The sequence below is a fragment of the Rutidosis leptorrhynchoides genome, chromosome 2 (assembly GCF_046630445.1).
Source record: "Rutidosis leptorrhynchoides isolate AG116_Rl617_1_P2 chromosome 2, CSIRO_AGI_Rlap_v1, whole genome shotgun sequence".
NCBI lineage: Eukaryota > Viridiplantae > Streptophyta > Magnoliopsida > Asterales > Asteraceae > Rutidosis > Rutidosis leptorrhynchoides.
Genome location: NC_092334.1, coordinates 569,593,372 through 569,600,226, shown reverse-complemented (window position 1 = coordinate 569,600,226; position 6,855 = coordinate 569,593,372).

Genomic DNA, 6,855 nt, shown 5'->3' with positions numbered 1-6,855 from the left:
CGTCCAATTAATACAACTCTTACGAAGACGAGAGTAAAGCCAATTAAAAGCCGACACGACTATACTATCAAAAACATGGAATTTTTTAAACTTCGAATCTTTGAAGATAAAGCTGTTGCGAAGGCGCCATATGTTCCATAAAGATGCTATGATGATGACTCTTAAAATGATTCGATGCCTGGAATTGATAGGGATGCCGTCGACCCATAACCAAATATCATTGATAGAAGGCCAATGAGGAATCTAGACATTGGTCCATTGACTGATTTTATCCCATATCTGTGTAGCAATAGTGCAATCACAGAAAATGTGGACCTCGTCTTCATCATGCTGCTCGCAAAAACAACAAGCCGTGCTCTCCATCTCGATGCCACGAAGAAGGATATTAATTTTAGTAGGAAGACAAAGGGAGTTTAAACGCCACGTAAAGACATTAATTTTTATCGGAACAAGCTGCCACCACATCATTGCTCTAACAGAAGGATCAATTTGTCGATCAATATTCTAGCACCTGAAACCGAAAAAATCCCAGAAGAATCCGCAGTCCATTCCCAGTAATCGGGAACATCTGAGAGGGTGATAGAGTTAGAAAGTTGGGATGATTCAATGCCGCCACGAGGCGTTCTTCTCCAAAACCAATTCCAAGAGATGCCATCGAACCGTGAGGCAACAGTACTAGAGTGATTAGTATCGAGCATAAATAACCGGTTGAAGCGGGTGGCCAGAGGGTAATCTCCTAACCAATTGTCGTGCCAAAAATTGGACATGAGACCATCACCAAGACATATGCGCAGGCTGTGAGAAGGAATAAGTTGCTCCTCATGAATTTTACTTATACATTTAGCAATGTTAGACCAAGGGCCTGCAATCAATTTGTTTGTAGGAAGATTATTACCATGGTAAGAACCGTGAATAGCGATAATGATGCTAGCCCATTTCGACTCCTTATTGGTAAAAAAATCTCCACCTCCATTTGTATATAAGCGCAAGATTCAACGCTCGAAGACTTGCAACATTCAAACCACCATCCTCATGAGGATTTAAAACAGTACGCCACTTTATCCAGTGTATTTTATGAGATTGGTCGTTACCACCCCAAAAGAAGTTCGATCTCAAAGATTCGAGTTTGTCAATCACTTTTTTAGGCGCGATGAAAGAAGAGAAATAATACGTTCCTAAGGATCCCAACACGGACTTAACTAGAGTGAGTCTACCACCAATCGAAATCATATTAGCCTTCCAGGACGAAAGACGCTTTTTGACCTTCTCTAATATACCATCCCAGCTAGATATGCGATTCATATTCTGGCCAATCGGGATACCAAGAAACTGACATGGGAAGGAACCAGCAGCACAACCTAACATCGAAGCAAGTCGGATGACTTCTTGTTGATTAATTCCCACACCAAACAATGACGATTTTAGAAGGTTGATTTTTAGACCCGATATGGCGAAGAAACAACCGAGAATAACAATAAGATTTATAACATTCGAATCACACCATTTGCCAACGAATAACACGTCGTCTGCATACATATTCAATGAAAAATTCACCGAAGATGAAAGTGAACCAATCCGAAAGCCCCGATATAACATAGCATCAGACGCGTCTTTAATAGCCGCTTGTAAACCCTCCATACCAATAATGAAAAGAAACGGAGACAACGGGTCTCCTTGTCTCAAACCTCTACCAATTTTGAATTCAGACGAAGGAGATCCGTTAAGAAGAAGCGAAGCATGAGAAGAAACTAGGCACGCCCGAATCCATCCAATCCACTTAGAGTGAAAACCCATATGATTCATCATGGAGTAAATATAATTCCAATGAATGGAGTCAAAAGCCTTTTCGAAATAGACTTTAAAAAACATAGCTTTCTTCTTTTTTTTCTTACACCAACTAATTATTTCGTTAATCATCAAAGGGCCATCTAGAATTTGTCTCCCTTTTATGAAAGCCGTCTGGTCTAGACAAATGATGTCATCGATGATAGATGCTAAACGAGTAGCGAGCAATTTAGCGATGATCTTATATTGAAGGCCAATTAAACTTATCGGGCGAAAATCTTGTACAAGAGTAGTTGGTGAACATAATTTTTATATTTGTCGAAAATCTCATACTCGTACTTTATATTTGTTTATGAACATAATTTTTATTGTTGGGTAATTTAATTATTTGTGTCTATGCGAATGATGAATTATTTATGCAATATTGATTTGTGTTTGTATTCAATTCATATTATAGTCATGGACTAAATACTTTATGTTCATCTAGATTAATAACCTTGGTGTTGGATGATTTCTCTTATAGTTATATGTTTTTTTGCATGATAAATTAGAGTTTGGATAAAGAACCACACTTTGGGTGTTGATGTATGTTATGAGATTGGTTAGTGTACTTGTTTGGACAAAGGGAACCCTGTTTCAATTTAGTGCATTAATTTTCAATTGATTTGTCTTAATTAATTGAGTGCTTACTGGACCAAGGGGGTAAAGTGGGTAACATATGTTGAACAAAATAGGGGTGAATTGTGCGGGGCGAATGCGTAACCAATTTAATCTAAATCTCTGAATTAGTTAATTACTTAGTCACAAACAACAAGGTCTTTGGTGAGAGGGAACCCTAAGCCGATAAATTCTAGCTTGAGTGTGTAGTGACCCGAACTTTTCCATGTTTATATATATTAATTGAGATTGATATTTACATGATTAAATGTTTCCAACATGTTAAGCAATCAAACTTGTTAAGACTTGATTAATTGAAATAGGTTTCATATAGACAATTGACCACCCAAGTTGACCGGTGATTCACGAACGTTAAAACTTGTAAAAACTATATGATGACATATATATGGATATATATATAGTTAACATGATACTATGATAAGTAAACATATCATTAAGTATATTAACAATGAACTACATATGTAAAAACAAGACTACTAACTTAATGATTTTTAAACGAGACATATATGTAACGATTATCGTTGTAAAGACATTTAATGTATATATATCATATTAAGAGATGTTCATACATGATAATATCATGATAATATAATAATTTAAAATCTCATTTGATATTATAAACATTGGGTTAACAACATTTAACAAGATCGTTAACCTAAAGGTTTCAAAACAACACTTACATGTAACGACTAACGATGACTTAACGACTCAGTTAAAATGTATATACATGTAGTGTTGATATTGCTCATTAACATCATATATATCTATCGCAATATCACTTAAAATGCTCTAGAATCGAAGATAATGAAGGTGATCTACAAGTGATAAGCCAAGATGCGCGAATTTGTATCGGAAGAATGATTTGCAAAGAATTTTGATGATTTATGACATTGGTCGATCCCGATATGAGTTAGGGTCAAGGTAGCACTCTAAAATGATAAAACAAGGCTTCCGATATGTTAGGCTTCGTCCAAATGAGCTAATATTAAAAAGAAAACGAAACAGTGCCCTTTAGCTAAGCAGGACGCCGTCCAGGGAATGGGGACGCCGTCCTGCCCTTTGATGTGGGACGCCGTCTTGGACAGTCGGGACGCCGTCTAGGTCTGTTTATCGGGACGCCGTCCTGCCTTTTGGGACGACGTCCCGTAGTAGGTGTACCCGACTTTTCTGCGTTTTACCTAATTTCTCCACTTTAAAACTTCATTTTTGGGACTGTTTCATAAGAGTTACGCACCAGAGAGTTTTAGAGGCGATTTTCAGGAGCTATTTGGAGAATTCCAACCTCTTTGAAGAGGCTCAACATCAAGGCATCATCCATCAACATCTTCTTCATCCAAGAACTCTTGTTCTTGTAGGTTATTTACTTGTTCTCGGCAATGATTTCAGTTAATAATTTGATTGTATTGTTATCTGTTACCATGATTGTTGGCTAGTTTCTATAATGTTTGTCTAGATTAATAACCAAGGTATTGGATGTAATCTTATTGATTGAATGTATTATGCGTGATAGATTGAAGCTTGAATTAAGAACCATGCTTATTGTTGTTAAAACCATTTGTATCTAGTTAATTGATATGTTGTTGATAAAGAGAACTCTTGTTGATGTATCATATTGATTTACAATCAACTTGTCTTAGATTGATTGTTTGCTAAACCGGACCAAGGGGGTAAACTAGATTAAAACGGTTAAACAAAATAGGAATGAATTGTGTAGAGCGAACGCAAAGACAATTGTTATTCAAGTCTTTGATCTTGTTGATCAACTAGTCACAAACGAAAAGGTCTAAGTTATAGGGAACCCTCGCTTAGTAATTCTAGTTTGAGTACTTGCTAAAGAGAACTCTTGGCGAGTCGATTTAGGTGATTAGCATACTTATAGTTATTTGATTACAAATACAAGAACTATAGTGAAAAGGGAACCCTTGATCTTGTTATTGTATTTGCGTGTTTATCCGAGAGAACTCTTAGTGAACCTATTAGATAACTACACACATAATTATTCAATCAGGGCTTAATATCTAATTTACATCCAATACCGAGGGTAAAATATCTAGATAAACATTTCATCTCTTTGATTTAATTCAAAACTATCTTACTTGCTTTATTTGCATTTATTTGTATCTTATAAACCAAAAGACTAAAAATATTGTTTTTACATTTAACCTTCTTTGATTTGGCTAAATCGTTAAAACAGCCACAAAACATAAAACTTGTACTTTTACTTTAATTCACTTAGTTAATCATAATATAGTTTCTAATTCTAGTTTGACTGATATAACTGTCCTTGGAACGATACACGGAACTAAACCAGTTTCTATACTACTACACGATCGGGTACACTGCCCGTTAGTGTGTAGCATTCTTAAATCGGTATTTTTCCATATTATTTACAAGACAATTTTATACGACACTTTTCACACATCAAGTTTTTGGCGCCGCTGCCGGGGACAGTTTTGTGTCAAAATAGAATTATTAACTGATTTGTGATTAAGTAGTTTCTTAATTATTTTAAATTTTTAATAATCTTTGATTTTTAAACTTATAGAATCGGTATGTTTAATAATTTTTGTTAGTTGTGTGATTGACAGTTTATAGGTCGCATATGCCACATACCCGAAGTTCAGAATCTCCATTATTTACACCATTGACAGAACCGGATAGAAAGCTTGGTAGGATTTCAAAAGAAGTACTTGAAATTTTTGAATCTTCATCAAAGCAAGAAACCTTTGATTCAGAATCAAGTACGACCAAGCCTCGATATTCAGACTTTGGTAAACCCGTTCAACCCCCAAATTTTGAAATGGAAGGAGAAAGACCGTTGGTACCACTACAATCAATGGCAGCAAAGATGAAAGCAACCCAGACCGGACAAGGTAGTGCTATTACTCCACCTACTGGTGAGGTAACTTTTGAAATAAAAGGACCTATTCTTCAAATGATTAATAACAGGTGTCAATTTGGTGGTGGTCCGAATGAAGATGCAAACGAACATATTCGTCTCTTTCAAGAGATATGTCTTGTATTTAAACTTAAACCAGAAACTGACCAGGCCATATTATTAAGACTTTTCCCTTGGACACTCCAAGGGGAAGCACGAAGTTGGTTAGATTCATTGGCCGAGGCTACGATAGAAACGTGGGATGGTATGTTGGAAAAATTTCTTAAGAAATATTTTCCAGCATCCAAGTCCGCGAGACTCCAACACGAAATTACCCAATTCTGTCAAAAGCCGATGGAAACCCTGTACGAAGCATGGAATCGATTTTCCAAAATGCTAAGAGGTTGTCCAAACCATGGTTTGGATACCTTTCAAAAGGTCCAAATCTTTTACAAAGGTTGTGATGTAGCAACCCGAATTTCAATTGACCAAGCGGCCGGTGGTTCTCTTATGGACAAAACCGAGCAAGAGGCTTATGAGATAATCGAGAAACTAGCCGATTATTCTCATGAGTGGCATCAAGAACGCCCAATTACTCGAAATGCTCAAGTCCAAAGCGCCGGTGCTTATGATGACTTAAGCTCCCTAGGTGTGAAAATAGATGGTGTTGTCCGAAACATGGACAAAATCACCAAGGAAATCCATAGTATGAAAGTAGGTTGTGAATACTGTGGAGGTCTCCACTTAGGAAAAGATTGTGATGCCGGGTTAACCATGGCTCAAAAAGAAGAAGTGGCTTTCATAAGCCAAAGAAATAATAACCAGTTTCAGGGAAGAGCCCAATTTAACCGGAACTTTAACAACCCCTACAACCCTCAAGGTCAAACTTCCAATTTTCAACAAGGGTCAGGTAGTGGGTTCCAACAACAAACTCCGGGTTTTTACCAAAAACCCCAACAGGAAGAGAAAAAGTCAAATTTAGAGAGTATGTTGGAAAAGTTAATTACATCACAAACTCAACTTGTCACAAATATAAACCAAACCAACGAGAAAAACGAACATCAATTTAGAAACCAACAAGCATCAATTCAAAATTTAGAAAAACAAATGAGTGGTTTAGCCAATTTACTGAGCGAGAGGAAACCAGGTAGTTTACCGGGCGATACCAGTAAAAACCCACGAAACGAGCACGCAAATGTTATCACCACACGGAGTGGTCTAGCATACGATGCTCCAAAAATGCCCGAAAATTCTGATTTCAGGGTTCCATTGAACCAAAATGATGAACCGGTTAAGGAGCCGGAAAAAGTGGTTGAAAAGGAAGAACGGGAAAAACCCGTAGTGAAACCATATCAACCACCGCTCCCATACCCAAGAAAACAACAACAAGAGAGGCTAGAGGCCGAAAGGTCAAAATTCCTAGATATGTTTAAACAAATTAACATAAACATGCCTTTCATTGATGTAATCTCAGGTATGCCCAAGTATGCTAAGTTTTTAAAAGACTTACTTAC